General features: G+C 35.1%; 1 long non-coding RNA gene across 9 annotated transcripts in view; it reads right to left on the bottom strand.

Moving 5' to 3' along the window:
- Positions 1-19,182, bottom strand: part of LOC123571866 (uncharacterized) — a 320,426-nt gene that overhangs the window by 13,865 nt on the left and 287,379 nt on the right. For 6 of the 9 annotated variants that reach the window (XR_012431812.1, XR_010585016.2, XR_012431805.1 and 3 more), the window contains 3 exons: positions 15,045-15,489; positions 13,881-14,044; positions 12,212-12,274 (listed from right to left, as the gene is read on the bottom strand). This is a non-coding gene — a long non-coding RNA (uncharacterized lncRNA). The remainder of the gene's footprint in view (positions 1-12,211; positions 12,275-13,880; positions 14,045-15,044; positions 15,490-19,182) is intronic. The other 3 variants (XR_012431806.1, XR_010585019.2, XR_012431807.1) reach the window with 2 other exon arrangements.

Below are 19,182 nucleotides of genomic sequence, written 5' to 3'. Positions count from 1 at the left end.
CCAGAGAGTGGATTCTATTGATAGCCTCCTGAGGAAAGTAAGTTAGAGGTAAAAACAAAATTATGGTTTTGTGAATACAGTGGAAGAAAATACAGCCCAAGATATTAGCAACATTATTTTTGAGTCATGTATTTTTAAGTTTAAAATTAAGGTAACAGCCATCACAGGCAAGATCAGACAATTATTCCTTCATTTTAATCATATTTCTGGTTCTAATGATCTGAAAAAAAACTTTACTCTTCCCAATTTAATTTAACTAATCTTTACTCTACTGTTTAGTTCTTGTATTTTTTTTTAAAAAAAAGATAGCTGAAAGAATACTAATTGTCAGGCAAATTAGATTTATAACAACAAAAAATTTGACATTTTTAGACACATCTCTTTTTGATCTAAATTATTAGGTTCTAAGAGAATGTGGAAATTTTAGGTAATACTAAATTGATGTTTTTCAACACTTTATATTTTACTTCATATGCAATATACTTTTTACAATATTAATTTAATTAATCTTGTGGTTTATGTGTGAATGTTAAGTTTTATAAATCAACAATGTTTGCTACTTCTTTATCTTTTTCTTTTTTTCCCGTAGAATCGTGAAAGCCTATAACAGATGCACGTGCTTAGTGATGGTACTAAAGACAATGTATCAATATACAGAGTTTTGTTTTTTATAATGATTATGTCACTTTGTTTGTTATGTTCAGACAAATTCCTTTTTTAGTTATTTGAAATCTGTTAAGTCATCTTATGCTGACAACAATATGTGATAGGTGCTATTTCTACAGTGATTTAAACTGAGATACAAAGGGCTTAACTAAGGTCAAACAGCTAATAATTTTGGATGCAAAGTCTATGCTATTAACCACTTATCTGAACTGTCTCTCTGATAATGATGAAGTTATTGATGATAATTGTTAAGAAAATGATGTTGAGAATTGTGTAGCTGAGCGTTAATTAAATAAATGAGGCTTAATTCTAAGAATAAAATACTTAAAGCAAGGTAAAAGAGAGTTATACAGAGGAAATTAGCTTGAAAAGTGAGCTAATGCCTCCAGAACACAGGGTGAGTGACAGGAGATGAGACTAAGTAACTAATTTCCTGAAATGAAGATATGAAATACAATCTCTTTCATGCTATTAATGGTGTATAGCTGATCAAAATTCGATTAAACAAAACCAAATTCTGAGTCTGAGTTCAAAGGCCAGAAAAGATCAATGTCCCAGCTAAAGCAATCAGGCAGGAGGAGTTTCCTCTCACTCAACCATTTTGTTTTATTAGGTCTTCAGTTGGTTGGATGAGGCCCACCCAAATTAGGGAAGGCAATCCACTTTACTCAGTCTACTCATTCAAATATTAATCTCATCCAGGAATACCCTTGCAGACACGTACAGAATAATGTTTGGCCAACTGAATGACCACCCCTATGGTTCAGTTAAGCTGATACACAAAATTAACCATTACAATAATATGGTGACTTTATTAAAAATTCGACAGAAAAATTTTTGCTAATTATCATGCAAATATAAGACAAATGTTTGTAAATTCACAAATTTATTTTACCTACAGCTAAATGAATAGATCCTGTGCACAATCCAATGTACATACCTGTGAAACCACTATCCCAATGAAGAAAAAGAAAATTTTTGTCATTCCAGAGGGCTAACCCTCTTCCAGTCAACCTCCACACTCCTACATAACCACTTTTCTCCCTTCTATTATTACAGATATGTTTTCCTTCTTCTTGAACTTCATGTAAAGGCACCATGCAATATGCAGTTTTTGGTTAATGGCTTCTTTCATTTAACATAAGGTTTCTGAGATTCTTGCAGGTCATACTATATATTAAATCATTCCTTTTTATTAGTGAATAGTATTCCATTGTAAAGATAGGTGACATTTAAAAAAATCTCTTTATCGGTTGACAGACTTTTAGGTTGTTGCCAGTTTGGGGCTATAATGAAGAACAGCCTCTGTGAACCTTTTGGTACTTGTCTTCTTGTACACATATGTTTACATTTATCTTGGGTACATAAATAGGACTGAAATTGCTAGGTCATAACTTACACATATGTTTAAAAGGAAATACAAAGCAGCAAAATACTTAATTCATTTAAATTTCTACCAACAATTTATGACACTTAAAGACATTCTACATACAAAATTTGATGTCAACACTTTTAATGTTAGTCATCTGACCTAGGTGAAACAGTATCTCATTATAGTTAAATAATTATATTCTCAATAATCAAAATTGATGTGGTGATGTATTTGACTGACAAAAAGAACTTACAGTACTTGCAGTACGTAGTGGGAATTTCTTGAATTACTGATATGTTTTGGCTGTGTCCCCACACAAATCTCATCTCGAATCATAGCTCCCATAATTCTCATGTGTTGCAGGAGGGACCCAGTGGGAGACAATAGAAACATGGGGGTGGTTTCCTCCATACTGTTCTCATGATAGTGAATAAGTCTCATGAGATAAGATGGTTAAAAAAGGAGAAACCCCTTTCACTTCACCCTCATTCCCTTCTTGCCTGCTGCTATGTAAGACATGTTTTTTTAATTTTCCACCATGACCATGAGGCCTCTCCAGACATGTGGAACTGAGAGTCCACTAAATTCATTTTTCTTGACTTGGCAATGCGGACTCTTTTTTGGTTCCATATGAACATTAAAGTAGTTTTTTTCCAAGTCTGTGAAGAAAGTCATTGGTAGCTTGATGGGGATGGCATTGAATCTATAAATTACTTTGGGCAGTATGGCCATTTTCACGATTCTGCTTCTTCCTATCCATGAGCATGGAATGTTCTTCCATTTGTTTGTGTCCTCTTTTATTTCATTGAGCAGTGGTTTGTAGTTCTCCTTGAAGAGGTCCTTCACATCCCTTGTAAGTTGGATTCTTAGGTATTTTATTCTCTTTGAAGCAATTGTGAATATGAGTTCACTCATGATTTCGCTCTCTGTCTGTTACTGGTGTATAAGAATGCTTGTGATTTTTGCACATTGATTTTGTATCCCAAGACTTTGCTGAAGTTGCTTATCAGCTTAAGGAGATTTTGGGCTGAGACGATGAGGTTTTCTAAATATACAATCATGTCAATCCTAAGTCAAAAGAACAAAGCTTGAGGCATCATGCTACTTGGCTTCAAACTATACTACAAAGCTACAGCAACCAAAACAGCATGGTACTGGTACCAAAACAGAGATATAGACCAATGGAACAGAACAGAGACCTCAGAAATAATACCACACATCTACAACCATCTGATCTTTGACAAACCTGACAAAAACAAGAAATGGGGAAGGGAATCCCTATTTAATAAATGGTGCTCGGAAAACTGTTTAGCCATATGTAGAAAGCTGAAACTGGATCCCTTCCTGACATCTTATACAAAAATTAATTCAAGATGGATTAAAGACTTAAATATTAGACCTAAAACCATAAATACCCTAGAAGAAAACCTAGGCAATATCATTCAGGACATAGGTATGGGTAAGGACTTCATGTCTAAATTACCAAAAGCAATGGCAACAAAAGCCAAAATTGACAAGTGGGATCTAATTAAACTAAAGAGCTTCTGCACAGCAAAAGAAACTACCATCAGAGTGAAAAGGCAACCTACAGAATGAGAGAAATTTTTTCAATCTACTCATCTGACAAAGAGCTAATATCCCGAATCTACAAAGAACTCAAACAAATTTACAAGAAAAAAACAACCACATCAAAAAGTGGGCAAAGGATATGAACAGACACTTCTCAAAAGAAGACATTTATGCAGCCAACAGACACATGAAAAAAATGCTCATCATCACTGGCCATCAGAGAAATGCAAATCAAAACCCCAACAAGACACCTTCTCACACCAGTTAGAATGGCGATCATTAAAAAGTCAGGAAACAACAGGTGCTGGAGAGGATGTGGAGAAATAGGAATGCTTTTATACTGTTGGTGGGACTGTAAACTAGTTCAACCATTGTGGAAGACACTGTGGTGATTCCTCAAGGATCTAGAACTAGAAATACCATTTGACCCAGCCATCCCATTACTGGGTATATACCCAAAGGATTATAAATCATGCTGCTATAAAGACACATGCACACGTGTGTTTATTGCAGCACTTTTTACAATAGCAAAGACTTGGAACCAACCCAAATGTCCATCAATGATAGACTGGATTAAGAAAATGTGGCACATATAAACCATGGAATACCATGCAGCTATCAAAAAGTATGAGTTCATGACCCTTGTAGGGACATGGATGCAGCTGGAAACCATCATTTTAAAAAAACTATTGCAAGGACAAAAAACCAAACACCGCATGTTCTCACTCATAGGTGGGAATTGAAAAATGAGAACACTTGGACACACGAAGGGGAACATCGCATCCTGTTGCCTGTCATGATGTGGGGGGAGGGGGAAGGAATAGCATTAGGAGATATACCTAATGTAAATGATGAGTTAATGGGTGCAGCACACCAACATGGCACATGAACCTGCACGTTGTGCACATGTACCCTAGAACTTAAAGTATAATTAAAAAGATATATTTTTCTTTATAAATTACCCAGTCTTAGGTATATATTTATCAGCAGCATGAGAGCAAACTAATACAATTATAAATGTAGGCCTCTTGAGTGAAGAATAGAGATCATGAAAATTTATACCATAAATATGAAATTAAGTGGATGAATTCATTGATAAATCAACATATTTGAGGTCTTCAAAATAAGCAATAATTGATTTTTATCTACCTTCCCACCTTCCTCCTTAGATTTTTTTCATCTTACTTTATTTGTAGAATTTGCCAGGATTTTTATGTTTGTCTCACCTCTGTGATTAGAAAAATTAAGTTTTTGAATTCCATTGTCCTTACTAATTGAAAGAAACTACTTTTGCAAGATTTTTCTTAGAGTTTAATCGGTACATCTTTCATGACTCAAAATAACCTTCTGATGACTTCTGATTAAAGGTGTCTTCAAAAAAAATTTAAAAAAGCAGAACAAAACAAAACTAGAAAAACACGAAAAAAATGTGAAAGTGCATCAACTTTTAAACAGGGATGGCACAATAGGGTCAGGATTCTGTCAGATAAGAGTAGGAAAAATCTGTATAAGCTTTAGATGATCTTTAGATTGATTTTCAGCTTTTCAAATGCTAGGCAAGTGTTTACACAAAAATTGTTCACTGGTCAGAATGAAACAATTCAGTGGAAAACAAATCAAAAAGATGACAAGATTCTTACCTGTGGTTATGTAAAATTAGGAAGGATTTTGCTATTGATTTACTCTAACATGCAATGTTTGACCTGTAGAGTGATGGGTGTTTTTGTTTTTTGTCTTGCTTTTTAGATGGGATTTTGCTCTTGTTATCAAGGCTGGAGTGCAATGGTCTGATCTTGGCTCACTGCAAACTCTGCCTCCTGGGTTCAAGCGATTCTCCTGCCCTAGCCTCCCGAGTAGCTGGGATTACAAGGGCTGCCACCATGCTTGGTTAATTTTGTATTTTTAATAGACATAAGGTTTCACCGTATTCGTCAGGCTGGTCTCCTGACGTCAGGTGATCCACCCGCCTCGGCATCCCAAAGTGCTGGGATTACAGATGTGAACCACCATGCCCAGCTGATCTGCACAGTGTTTAATGTTAAAAATAATTCAAAATTTGAAATTGGAACATTTAACATAAAAATTATGACCTGTTTTTCTCAAAAAAATCAGAAAGATTTGATAAGAATGCACTACATTCACACCAAGAGTCAACTGGTGAGACTGAGTAGCCACTTCTACCTGCAGATGAGCCACAGGCCCTTATTTGTACTTACCTTAAGCATGCCCTTTCCTCAGATTCTGTTCCATAAATTATTTATATATCTAGGAGACATGGTAGGAGGTAAGTGGATCATAAGGATGGTTTCCCCCAAGCTGTTCTCATGGTAGTGAGTGAGTTCTCATGGGATCTGATGGTTTTATAAATGTTTGACAGTTCCTCTTTCACACACTCTCTCTCACCTGTCACTATGTAAAATGTGCCTGCTTCCCCTTCTGCTATGATTATAAGTTTCCTGAGGCTTCCCCAGCCATGTGGAACTGTGAGTCAATTGAATCTACTTTTTAAATAAATTACCCAGTCTCAGGGAAGTTCTTTACAACAGTGTGGAAAAAGATTAACACAGGAAATTGTTACCAGGAGTGGGGCATTGCTGTAAAGGTAACCTGCAAATGTGGAAGTTACTTTGGAACTGGGTAACAGTCAGAGAGAGGTTGGAACAGTTTGAAAGGCACAGAAGAAGACAGATGTGGGAAAGTTTGAAAATTCCTAGAGACTTGTTGAATAGTTTTCACCAAAATGCTGTTAATGATGTGGACAATGAAGTCCAGGCTGAGGTGGTTTCAGATGGCGATAAGGAACTTCTTGGGAACTGTAGTAAATGTCATTCTTGGTATTCTTTAGCAAAGAGACAGACCCTCCCCTAGAGATCTATGAAATTTTAACTTGAAAGAGATGCTCAGAAATTGGAACTTATGTTTGAAAGGGAAGCAGAGGGTAAAAGTTTAGAAAATTTTCAGAGTGATGATGTGATAGAAAAGAAAAACCCATTTTCAGAAAATAAATTGAAGCCAGCTTCTGAAATGTACATAAGTAATGAGGAACCACATGTTAATCACCAGGAAAATAGGGAAAATGTCTCTAGGGCATGTCAGAGATCTTGATGGCAGCCCCTCCCATCACAGGCCCAGAGGCCTAGGGGTTAAAAATGGTTTCATGGGTTGGGCCCAGGGCCCTGCTGCTGTGTGCAGCCTCAGGACTTGGTACCCTGCATCCCAGCCACTCCACCTCCAGCCATGGCTAAAATGGTCCAAGGTACAGCTTGGGCCATTGTTTCAGAAGGTTCAAGCCCCAAGCCTTGGAGGCTTCCATGTGGTATTGAGCCTAGAGGTGCACAGAAGTCAAGAATCGTGCTTTGGAAACCTCTGCCTAGATTTCAGAGAATTTATGGCAATGTCTGGATATCCAGGTAGAAATCTACAGAAATGGGAGAGCCCTCATGGAGAGCCTCTGCTGTGACAGTGTGGAAGAGAAATGTGGGGTTTGAGCCCCCACGCAGAGTCCCCACTGGGGCACTGCCTAGTGGAGCTGTGAAAAGAGGGCTACCACCCACCAGACCCCAGAATGGTAGATCCACCAACAGCTTGGATTGTGCACCTGGAAAAGCCACGGACACTAAACACTGAACATGAAAGCAGCCAGTGGGGAAAGGGGTGTGTGTCCTGCAAAGTCACAAGGATGGAACTGCCCATGCCGTGGAAGCCCACCTCTTGTATCAGTGTGCCCTGAATGTGAGATATAGAGTCAAAGGAGATTATTTCAGAGCTTTCAAATTTAATGACTATTCTGCTAGATTTTAGACCTCCTGGGACCTGTAGTCCCTTTGTTTTGGCCAGTTCAGTTTCTCCCATTTGGAATGGGAGCATTTTCCCAATGCCTGTATTCCCATTGTATCTAAGAAGTAATTTTCTTGCTTTCGATTTTATGGGCTCCTAGGTGGAATGGACCTGCCTTATATCAGATGAAACTTTGGACTTGGACTTTTGGGTTAGTGCTAGAATGAGTTATGACTTTGAGGGACTGTTGGGAAAGCATGATTGGTTTTGAAATGTAAAAAGAAAGTGAGATTGGGAAGGGGCCTGGTGGAATGATATGGTTTGGCTCTATGTCCTCACCAAAATCTCATCTTGAATGGTAATCTCCATAATCCCCATATGTTAAGGAAAGGCCCTGGTGGGAAATTTTTGGATCATGGGGGCAGTTCCCGCATACTGTTTTCATGATAGTGAGTGAGTTCTCATGAGATCTGATGGTTTTATAAGTGTTTGACAGTTCCTCCTCTACACACTCTCTCACCTGCTACCGTGTAAGACATGCCTTCTTCCCCTTCCACCATAATTGTAACTTTCCTGAGGCATCCCCAGCCATGCATAACTGTGAGTCAATTAAACCTCTTCTCTTTATAAGTTACCCAGTCTCAGGGAAGATCTTTATAGCCATGTGAAAACTAATGGAGTCATATAAGCTTTTGTAAGACTCTCATCTAAAGTATATCCCTAATTTTACAGATATGAAAACATAGTCCTGTAGATATTAATCATTACAATATTATTATTATAACTAATACTTACATAATTATACTATATGTCAATAACTATTCTAAAGGATTAATATGTATTATCTAAGTTAGCCCTCAAATTGACCCTAAGGATAGTAACTTTATTACCACTATTTTAAAGGTGAAAAAACTGACCCATAAACAGCTCAGGTGACTTGTCCAAGGTCTTATATTGAGTTTCTAACAAATTGGTACTGGGACTCAGGTGTTAAAATTCTCATTCTACTAATTTTTCAGTGACATCCTAGATGCAGTTCTCTGATTATTGATTTAGCCCCCAGAAAAAGATCGGTACATTATGACCAGTCACTTAAGCAGAGGTAGAAAAATCATGAAACCTAGGGGAATATGTTATTCAATAATACAATTTAGAAAGAAAAAAATATTCTAGGGACAGATAAGCATACTGGTTTTTATTTGCTTGAAAAGTTCTCCCATATCCATCTTCTTATATCAGCAGTCTTATCTTGTTACAACAGGAATGTTTACATAAGTCAGACTTTTCAGATTCAGTAAAAGCCCATCTGTGATCGCATGACCCAGAAGCCACAGTCCTCTACTGGAATCAATTTTTAGGTGCTGTTGGAGAGCAGCTTTCTTCTGCTTCCTCCTAAGATCCTGAATGGGCAAACTTGAATGCGATGCTGACAATACTCAACTTTACCCCAAAGTAAAGAAACCCTATCTGCAAGATGTAACCAAAGAACTACAGAGAAAAATGAAAACCTGGGAAGGCAGAAGTGGGGTTCAGGGGTGTGGATGAAAGCTCCAGCTATGGAAACACTACTTCTCTTTAATTTTGCTTCTGCTAGTTCATTTGGGAATTCAGCCATTTGTCATTGCCATCATACTTGTTAATACGTAGAAAATCAGACAAGCTGAGACCCTTGGGAAAGCAATTGGCAGTCCTAAAGTTAAACTGGTGTAATCATAAAAATCAAATTACCAGCCAAATACAGAGTCCTAGGAACATCTAGTTCAGGAGATTCAGGACTGAGGTATAGATCCGGGAATTCAAAGTAGAATCACATAAATCCAAATTCTGGGTAGGATACCTGGAAAAGGATGCAGCCCTTACGGCATTAACCAATATATTCCTGTGGTTTGAAATTACAGTTAACACTACCCTGAGACATTAATTACTAAACGGTGGAAGGGAAAGTCCACAGACATTTAAAATCGGAAAGACAAGAGGCTATTTTTATATCCACCTAGCAATGCCACAGCAAACCAATCCCAAGAGAACAAAGGAGCATTTGGAATTGCACAAAGCTACTACAATTCAATTAACTGTGAAGAGGAGTAGCCCTACCACTAAACACCTGTATGTACTTCTGGGAAATAGCTGAAGCAGGTAACAGCATCTTATATATTAACATATTAATGATTGTATATCATTTAAAAAATATGTAAACAAAAGGAACCGTCTTTGACTTCCAACCTGATTTTAAAAAGCAATTCTCAAGAGTATTATGAAATCCAATTTAAAATAAATATTAAACTTCCCTGAATTGGTTTCATTACATCAAACATTGTTTATAGATACGGCATAAAATTATTCCAGACTTAATTGCCTGTAAGCTCATGGAATGCTTCCAAACTTACCTCCTTTCATCTATTTTAGCTCTTCCCATACATAGGTTTCCTATTATCCTGACTTTACCTCTTACTGGCTTATTCTGGCTTTGCTTTTGCTTACTTTGGCCTATTTGAATTTATGGCCACTGTTTACTTTGGTTCCTTTCCTTATGGGTAGTAAATGCCAACTCTACAATGCTGTTTCTATTGGGCCATCAATGGTTCTGACTTTTTTGCTAATTCGAGAGAGAAAACAGATTGAATAAATATGAATGTAGACCTACAGAAAAATCCAAGCACAATATAAAACTGCAAGTGAAGATTTGCTAATAAGACAACTCGTGCTGTTACAGACAATAGCTGGAGAATTTGAGAAAGAAAAATCAAAAGCACACAAATGAGACTGTGCCGTGAAGAGGCCATAGAGACAATGATACTGTCTTTTTGTATCACAGTAAGCCAAAGAAGTAGAAATTCCAACTGAGCATCATTCATTTAAAGTTATGATTTTTAAGAATTAATATAGGTCATAAATTCATTCTTTCTAATGGTTCAAAATGCTTCTATTGGCATTTTAAATTGTGTTCCCTCTTGGAGGTTATTGGGGAAAAATGTGTCTACAAGCTTTTAATAGAACGAAGAGTGTATCTGTCAGCTCTACCCACGAATTTAGGCATTGGTGCCTCTGATCATCAATTTACTTTAGCTTTGCTCCTGACTCACAAGAATGTTAAGTACTCAAGGGATTAAATTCTAGTCCCTTGGGGTTCTGTACACAAATAGGCTGATTTGGTCTAGTAATCAAATGAGATTTGTTTTACAAGAAGATACAAGCACAATTACTGAAACTAAACACAAATAGAAAGAGGAGCTGGTTACCAAGACAAACAGAATGTCAATGTTTGAGAACAAGGAGTTAGAGACTATCTATAAAGTCATCTGGTATGAATTAGACAAATTTCTACCTATTTTCAGCAGAAAATCATTGGCTAATCTTCTTTTTAAACTCTAGTCATTTCATAAAATACATTGATACAACCCTGATTGAATGCCTACGTCTTTTTCACTCCCTATAAACAAACATACTACAGATTAATTCAACAGTATAAGATTCCCCAGCAGAGTTTATAACTGAGAGAAAAACAATATACCCCAAAAGGTGGGAGGATTATTGGAGAAATATAAACTAGTATTTTCATCCTAATCGGCTTTCCAATATCTTCTATTCTCCTTTTTTTTAAAAAAAATTCTTTTTGAGACAAGGTCTTGCTCTGTCACCCAGGCTGGAGTGCAGTGGTGCAATCTCGGCTCACTGCAACCTCACTGCTCAAGCAATCATCTCACCTCAGCCTCCCAAGTAGATGGGATTACAGATGTGTGCCACAATGCCCAGCTAATTCTTTTGTTTGTTTTGCTTTGTTTTTAGAAACGGGGTCTCAGTATGTTGCTCAGGCTGGTCTCGAACTCCTGGACTCAAATGATCTTCCACCTCAGCCTCCCAAACTGTTGGGTTTACAAGGCATGACCAACTGCACCCAGGAGAAAATTTTCTATTTTTCTAAACATATTTCTATTTTTCTAAACTGTCCACTCTAGGAACTGTTAGGATAAAAAAGATACAAGATTTACACATAAATCTCATAAGAAAACTAGATTATTTAGTGTAAATTTACATCATATATTAGCTTAGTGCCATGCATATTGACGGGTTTTTAAAGTAATATACAACTTTATAATAGTGTGGTTTATAAATACAAAAAAAACAAACAAACCATAAATAGTAATAAAAGAATAGACTGAGAGCATCAAAGTGATATTTCCAAAGTAGAAACTAAGGATACCTAGAGGTGTTAATTATTATTAGTGTCTTCCTGAAATTCTTTTAGATTTGTTGCTGTTGTTAGGCATTTAAGATAATTTAGAAATTTCTACATAATTATTTTTATACTTTGAAAATGTACAAAATCTATCTTAGAGCTTCATAAAGAGGGAAACTTTAAAGGATCACACTACTTTTTCTAAATCCCAACCAATAACTATACAAATATCTACAGATATTTTACTAGAAAATTTAAATCCTCATTTATTTCAGTCAGTTGTTCTTGCACAGTAATGGGTTAAATATTTTTATGTAATATACTTTAAAAGCCCACTTAACATTTTCTTTTAGATTATTTTAAAACAATTTAGGAAATCCCAAAAACTAAGGTTAGTTTGTGTGCTTTTTAAATTTAACTTTATGTATCTTTTAATAAGTGATATGCTTGAATTTTTTCCAAAACATTACAAAGTATTAGAAAAGTTTCTAGACTTATGTATTTGAAATTCTGTATAACACAACTTTTTTTCAACAAATCGTTACTTTTGCACTCACTGTCGAAACTTCACTTTTACTTTGAAGAGACTGATTGTGTTTACTTTTTGGCAAAAATATTCTAGTTATTATATAACAAAATAAAACACTTACTGTAATAGAAATATAAGCAGGTAGGAAACATTCCCATTTGTAAATTAGCATCTTGTCTGTGAACTGAAAAAAAGAAAAAAAAAAATTTGATTCATTTTTACCAGCAAACATCTGTGTGTTCAGATGACTGTCATAGTCTTGATCTATCTCATTACTAAGTATTGGAATTTTTTATGCTATTAAATCTCTTTAATGGGCAAAATCTGATGAAAGCAAATCAACTCTTTTTGATTGTGGAATACTCTGGCAGGCTACCTTGCTTGTTCCCCAAGGTCATGATGCTTGATTATCCGATAAATGGCCCAAGAACAAGCACCAGTGTCAATCCTTATAGTAAATATTTTAAGTACAAATATGTTTCTTATTTTTTAGAAAAAATAAATTACTAAGATAATAGTTTTAAACCTCAATGGGTTTTCTTTGTGCATTAGCAAACTGAAAAATCATACTAGGCCAATGGGGTAAAAAATTACTAGAGAAGAAAGATGTTTAAAGGTGTAAAGTCTGAGCAGAAAGAGGGAAAGAGAATAAAATAAATCTCAAATATAGGTGACATTCTCTTACTACGAGATTCAATACAACATTTAACTGCAGAATGAAAAATTGGTACATAAATTTTGGAAATGAAGTTTAAAATAAAAGTAGAAGGCAGGGATAATCGTAGTTGAGGGGGGAAAAATATGGTGGATATTTTACTTTTTAACTTGGATTCGATTTTGTCGGAATGAGTACTTCTATGTGCATATGCAAAATACAACACGCAATTTCATTTTATCCAGCAACAAGTTCTCTTTCACTTAGCATGATGCTTTGGAGATTCATCTGCATTGTTGGATATATTAATTTCCTATTGCTGTTGTAACAAAATATCACAAAATTACTGGCATAAAACAACACAAATTTATTTATATATATTTTTTACAATTCTAGGTCAGAAATTTAAAATACTTTTGCTGAAATCAGGGTGTCAGGAGGCTGGTTTCTTCTGGAGGCTCCAGGGGAGTATCCATTACTTGCTCCCTTCAGATTTCAGATGCTTGTAGCATTCCTTGGCTCCTGGTTGTGTCATTTTAATCATTGTTATCATTGTTTCTGTTGTCACATATTTCTCCACACCTTTTTCGTCTCTCTGATTTCCTGCCTCCCTCTTATGAGAACCCCTGTGATTACATCAGGCCCACCCAGATAATCCAGGATGGTGTACCCAGCTAAAAATCATTAATCACATCTACAACTTTTAATTTTCCAGATAAGGTAACATCGCAGGTTCTAGGGATTAAGACATGGACATCTTTGCAAAGAAGGGAGGGCATTACTCAGTCCACTGTGTTTCACATATCAGTAGTGATTTCCTTTTCATTGTTGAGTAATATGTATTATTGCATAGATTTATTTCTATTTATCCATTCACCTGTAGGTGAATGTTTACATTGGTTTTTGTTTGGGGTTATTATGAAAAAAGCTACTGTGAACATTAGTGCATAAGTCATTGTATGAACATAATGTTTGTAATTTTCTTAGGAAGACATCTAGGAATGAGATTCCTAGTTTGTAACGTAAGTATGTATTTAATTTTATATACAACAGTCAAACTCTTTTCCAAATTTCCTGTACCACTTTCCATTCCTTCCAGCAAAGTATAGGAGTTCCACTTGCTCAGTATCCTCACCAGCAATTCAAATTCTCAGGTTCTGTTTTGCTTTGTTTTGTTTTTCTGTCATCTGTTCACAGTTCTTTCAGGTGTATGGTGGTATCTATCGGCTTTTTAACTGCCTTTCTCTGAGGGAGCTCTCTGCACTTTATCATGCAAGATGATATACAAAGGAAGCCTGTCTGGAGAGATCAGAATCAATAAAATGGAAACTAGAGATACAGAGAGAATAACCTCTGAGTTTCCTCTAATCATTCCTTCCTTTCTTCCCTCCCTCCCTCCTTTCTCTCTTCCTTTCCCTTCCTTTCCCTTCCTTTCCCTCCCCTCCCCTCCCCTCCCCTCCCCTCCCCTCACCTCCCCTCCTCTCCCCTCCCCTCCCCTCACCTCCCCTCCCTTCCCCTCCCCTCCCCTCCCTTCCTTTCCCCTCCCCTCCCCTCCCTTCCCCTCCCCTCCCCTCCCTTCCCTTCCCCTCTCCTCTGCTTCTTGTCTTTCTTTTTCCTTTCTCTCTCTCTCTCTCTCTCTCTCTCTCTCTCTCTCTCTTTCTGTCTCTCTCTTTGTGCTTTGGTTTCCTCCGACCCGTGGCTTAGATTCTGAGGTCCATCAATTTACTGCCCTTGATTTTGTGAAATTGTTAGCTTCAATTCCTATAATGGACACAATTTTGTTTGTAAAAGCTAGTTTAGGGAGGTTTATAGATTTGCCCAAAGGTACATTTATTTCTATGTGATACCAACAACTAGGCTTTTTCAACTTCAGTAAGCCACCTTAAATAACTTTTCGGAGAATATTTATTTTGTCCTTCTTCATCTAATGTCTCTATTTTATACATTACACTAACTCATAATTCTTTCTTTTTAAGAAAAGGGTTCTGTTGTAGGAAAGGTAACACTTGAATAAAAGAAGAGATATTTAGAGACCAAGAAACAGAGGGATACAAATACCAAACATGTCCAAAAAGAGGAGATGGTAGGTTGAGGGTTACTCATGATCTAGAGGTGAACTTATAAAATTATGTACCAGAATATTTTGAAAGCAAGCTAATTTTATCTATGATAAAATTATATCAAAGAAAGATTAGCATTTATATATTAAAACTGTATAAATAAAGAAGTATATATTAAACTCAGGAGGTATAGAAGCACAGGAGGCAAAGGTATAGATTGAAATGGCAGGTCTACAAACCACTTTCTATGTGCTTCTTTTCCTTCCTTCCTTCCTTTTTTCTTTTTTCATTTCCCTCCCTTCCTTCCTTCCTTCCTTCCTTCCTTCCTTCCTTCCTTCCTTCCTTCCTTCCTTCCTTCCTTCCTTCCTTCCTTCTTCTTTCTTTCTTTCTCTCTCTCTCTCTTTCTTTCTTTCTTTCTTTCTTTCTTTCTTTCTTTCTTTCTTTCTTTCTTTTTCTTTCTTTCTTTCTCTCTCCCTTTCTTTTCTTTTCTTTCTCTTTCTTTCTTTCTTTCTTTCTTTCTTTCTTTCTTTCTTTCTTTCTTTCTTTCTTTCTTTCTTTCTTTCTTTCTTTCTTCTTTCTGTCTGTCTTTCTTTCTTTCTGTCTGTCTTTCTGTCTGTCTTTGTATTTCTTCCTTTTTCTTCTTTCTTTCTCTTTATTTTCTCTCTCTCTTTGTGCTTTGGTTTCCTGAGTAATAAAATGGAGATAATAGTACTAATTACCTCTTAGAGTTGTTTTGATTATTAAATTTGCTCGTATCTACCAAATACTTAGAATAACATCTACTGCATACTAATTATTTTATATATGTTTAATAAATAAAGGTTTGTATAGGTAAACCTAACAGCGAATGGTGATGCAGGAAAAAATTTGAGGTCAAGGGCTCAGTCTTATTCAGTGATAAAAACAAACTAGGCATAGAACAACTATTTGTTGATGGTAGAATTTTTTTCAATAATTCTTTTTAAGAAACAAAGTAAATCATTTTCACTAATTTATTTTTTGAAAGTACTCACTTTAAAATTATTATTTTTGAAGTATTTGACCTTGATTATCCAAGTGAATACTTTAGTTAAATGTATTAATATGCTATTTTGCTTCCTAACTTTCACCCCTAAAATATAATCATATTTTATCTTTGGATTTTAATCATGTGAACAACATCATTAATCACATAGACAGTAACAGGCTGTAAATTTTAAGAACTTTACTAATAATATAGATACAGATAAATTATTTCATAATCCAATATACTAAATATTTCCCCAAGTGGAATCTGGGAGGAAATTTGGAGCATATATCAATGCTTTCAAGCAAATGGATTAAGATAAAAAAATTTGAAATAATGCATTGTTGAATATAATTTTGAACGGAATTATGTTCATCTTTTCTTAATTTCATATTTTCTGTTCTTTCTTGTTTTCAATAAACATATTAATTTTACAATAAAAATATGCATGTAAAAACATACACCAATGGATACACACTTGCACCTACACATTAACTGGGCTGTTATTATGCTGAAAAATCATTAACCATCATTTCCTTAACAAATCCTACTTCCAATGAGCTAGTGAGACTTGATTCTATTGCAATCAGTCCGGTTGACAATCAGCTCTGCAAATTTGAATATCTGCTATTGTAACTTTGATTTTAGAGGCTCATATTTCCAGTCATTATTTATTTTCTTTGTGCATATTTTTTTTAATTGAGGTATAGTTTACCATAAGTGAACGCTTTAACAAATTTATATATATGTAATCATATGCCCTAATTAACCAGCTGCCACATTTTAGATACATTTCTAGCTTTCCAGCAGGCCCCCAGCCAATAATAACACAACACTCCTGAGATAATGGTCATGGAATTTTAATACACATTGCCTTTCTCTCTCTAAGTATCAAACAAACTTCTTACAGTGGCTCATGTTTAACTGCTTAATTGAATGACTGCCTTTTGAGGTAAGGCCAGACTTCATACTTCAAATGAATTCTGTATACTTCATGTAGCACATACGTAATTCACACTGTTCCAAACATATTCACTAATTTGATGAGAATTTAAGTTTATTTTTAATGCTCATGAAATATAACTGCCTCCCTTTTTTAAGGGTGTCCTCAGCTCCTAAAACACAACTGAGGGATGCTAACAGCCAGTTTTGAAACTAGCTTATCCCAAGCCTCTCCAAACTTGGTAACAATATATCTAGCTCATATCTGACTAGATGATAAAAAATAAGCAGGCTGAAATTTACAGGCATGATTTATATTAACTTGTATGTGATCTATAAAATAGTAGTCAATGTGCAAAAGAGAACCATTTCTGATAAACAGTCAAAGATGATCATGATGAGATAATAAAAGGATTTAAAACATAAATGAAAAAAGCTGAGGTATAACTTAATAATAATTTTATAAATATGAAATATTATCAGAAGATGGAAAAATGTTTTTCACCTTTTTACTGAAGCCAGAACCAAAATAATGTTGATGATATAATAATAATCTGAATCTGAAACACGAGCACTTTAAATTTGAAATACTTAAAATATCCCTCACAGTGAGAATTGTTAAATATATAGAACCTCTCTCCAGAGAGCTATAAATGCAGAAAATATATCAATCTGTCAGAGATAATTTAGTTGTAGTACTTTCTGGAAACAGAATAATGACCTCCAGAGATGTCTTTTATGCCTGAGACATTTCAGCTCCTTTTTGATAACATGTGTTAAATTTTTTTAATATAATTTAAGTTCTAGGGCACATGTGCACAATGTGCAGGTTTGTTACATATGTATACATGTGCCATGTTGGTGTGCTGCACCCATTAACTCGTCATTTACATTAGGTATATCTCCTAATGCTATCCCTTCCCCCTTCCCCCTCCCCACAATAGGCCCCGATGTGTGATGTTCCCCTTCCTGTGTCCAAGTGATCTCATTGTTCAATTCCCACGTATGAGTGAAAACATGATTTTAAAAAAGTTTATCTTCAGCAAATTAATGTTTAAGAATCAGCTTACATATCTTTCTTTACCTTGTTAATAACCAATTCATAGAATATTTATATAAAACATATTTATAAGAAGTCACAATTAGAAAGATCAAAGTTTCAGATTTTGCAAAACAAAAGACATTCTTTTGTTTGGTATAAACTTAAAACCAACTTATTCTTCAAACAAAGTGTCACATGTACTCTTAAATTTAAGCAAAATCAAACTTGACAATATTTAGAAAAGTATATACAATACTATTGTTTTGCCTTACAAAGACATTTTACATAAAATAGCTAATTCCTGATCTAGTAGTAGAAAAATTGCTATAATGTTAATAGAAAATTGTGATTGTTTAAATATTAATGAGCTACATATTTTGTAGCTACAGAGTAAGATAATCTTTATGATATGTGAAAGTATTTATTATTTCAATAATTATTTTGATTATAATAATGTTAGAAATTTGTTTTATGGAACATATTAAGAAGAAAGAAAATGAATGAATGAGAAAGTTTGTAAGGCCATGCAATTTCTCTAAAAAATATATAACTTATTATACAAGTGTATTCTTATGCAAAGATACATTGTATAGCTGTTGTCACCAGTTCTGAAAACAACCACAAGGCATCCTAAAAATGATGAAAACCAATTATTAAACGTTGCATCGAGGATTTGTATGGCAGAACTGAAAAATGTCAACAATGTAAGCAAAATTTTCAGACCGCATACACAAAAAGAAATAACATACACAGGCATCCCTACAGCCAGTGAAACCTATAACTATAGTAATTTCCTAGCGACATTCTATCAAAAACATGACTAAAGTTATCTCTAATAGAGAGGCCTTCTTGTAAACTCATCGACCCATCAGAAGTTTGGACTGAATATGTGCATTAGTGGAAATGAAATTAAGGATGACATTTATATAATGGACCTCTAAAAACCAAAACTCTGTATCTATCCTTTTATTGTCTCTGGGGTTTGAGACATATATATTTTAAATTTAATAATATATATGAATACAGGAATACTTAGATGAATAATATTATTTATGACATTTCAATTGGAAATAAAAATAGCATGGCAGAATCCTGCTGGAGGTCTTTACCACTCTGTGAGGGAAAACTGTATGTAGGTAGTAAATTCTAATAACCATAGGATTTTCATGTCCTGTCTTCGAATGACATATTTTTCCTGGATTATAGTCTTTAGTCCTTTCTTCTACTAAATATATCCAATACTGAGTGATTCAGTTCAGCACCGTAAAATTCTAGAACTAAATGTTTTTCACTAAACTTGTTGTATTCAGTCGGTGGAGAGTCACAAGAAATTATTACAAGTGGATTTTTAAAGAAGACTGACTCATGTTCAAAGTTAGCATCATTC

This window comes from Macaca fascicularis, chromosome 2, assembly GCF_037993035.2.
Source record: "Macaca fascicularis isolate 582-1 chromosome 2, T2T-MFA8v1.1".
In the NCBI taxonomy this organism is placed as follows: Eukaryota; Metazoa; Chordata; class Mammalia; order Primates; family Cercopithecidae; genus Macaca; species Macaca fascicularis.
Note: the sequence above shows the minus strand (reverse complement) of the source record. Positions and strands in the feature narration are given on the sequence as shown.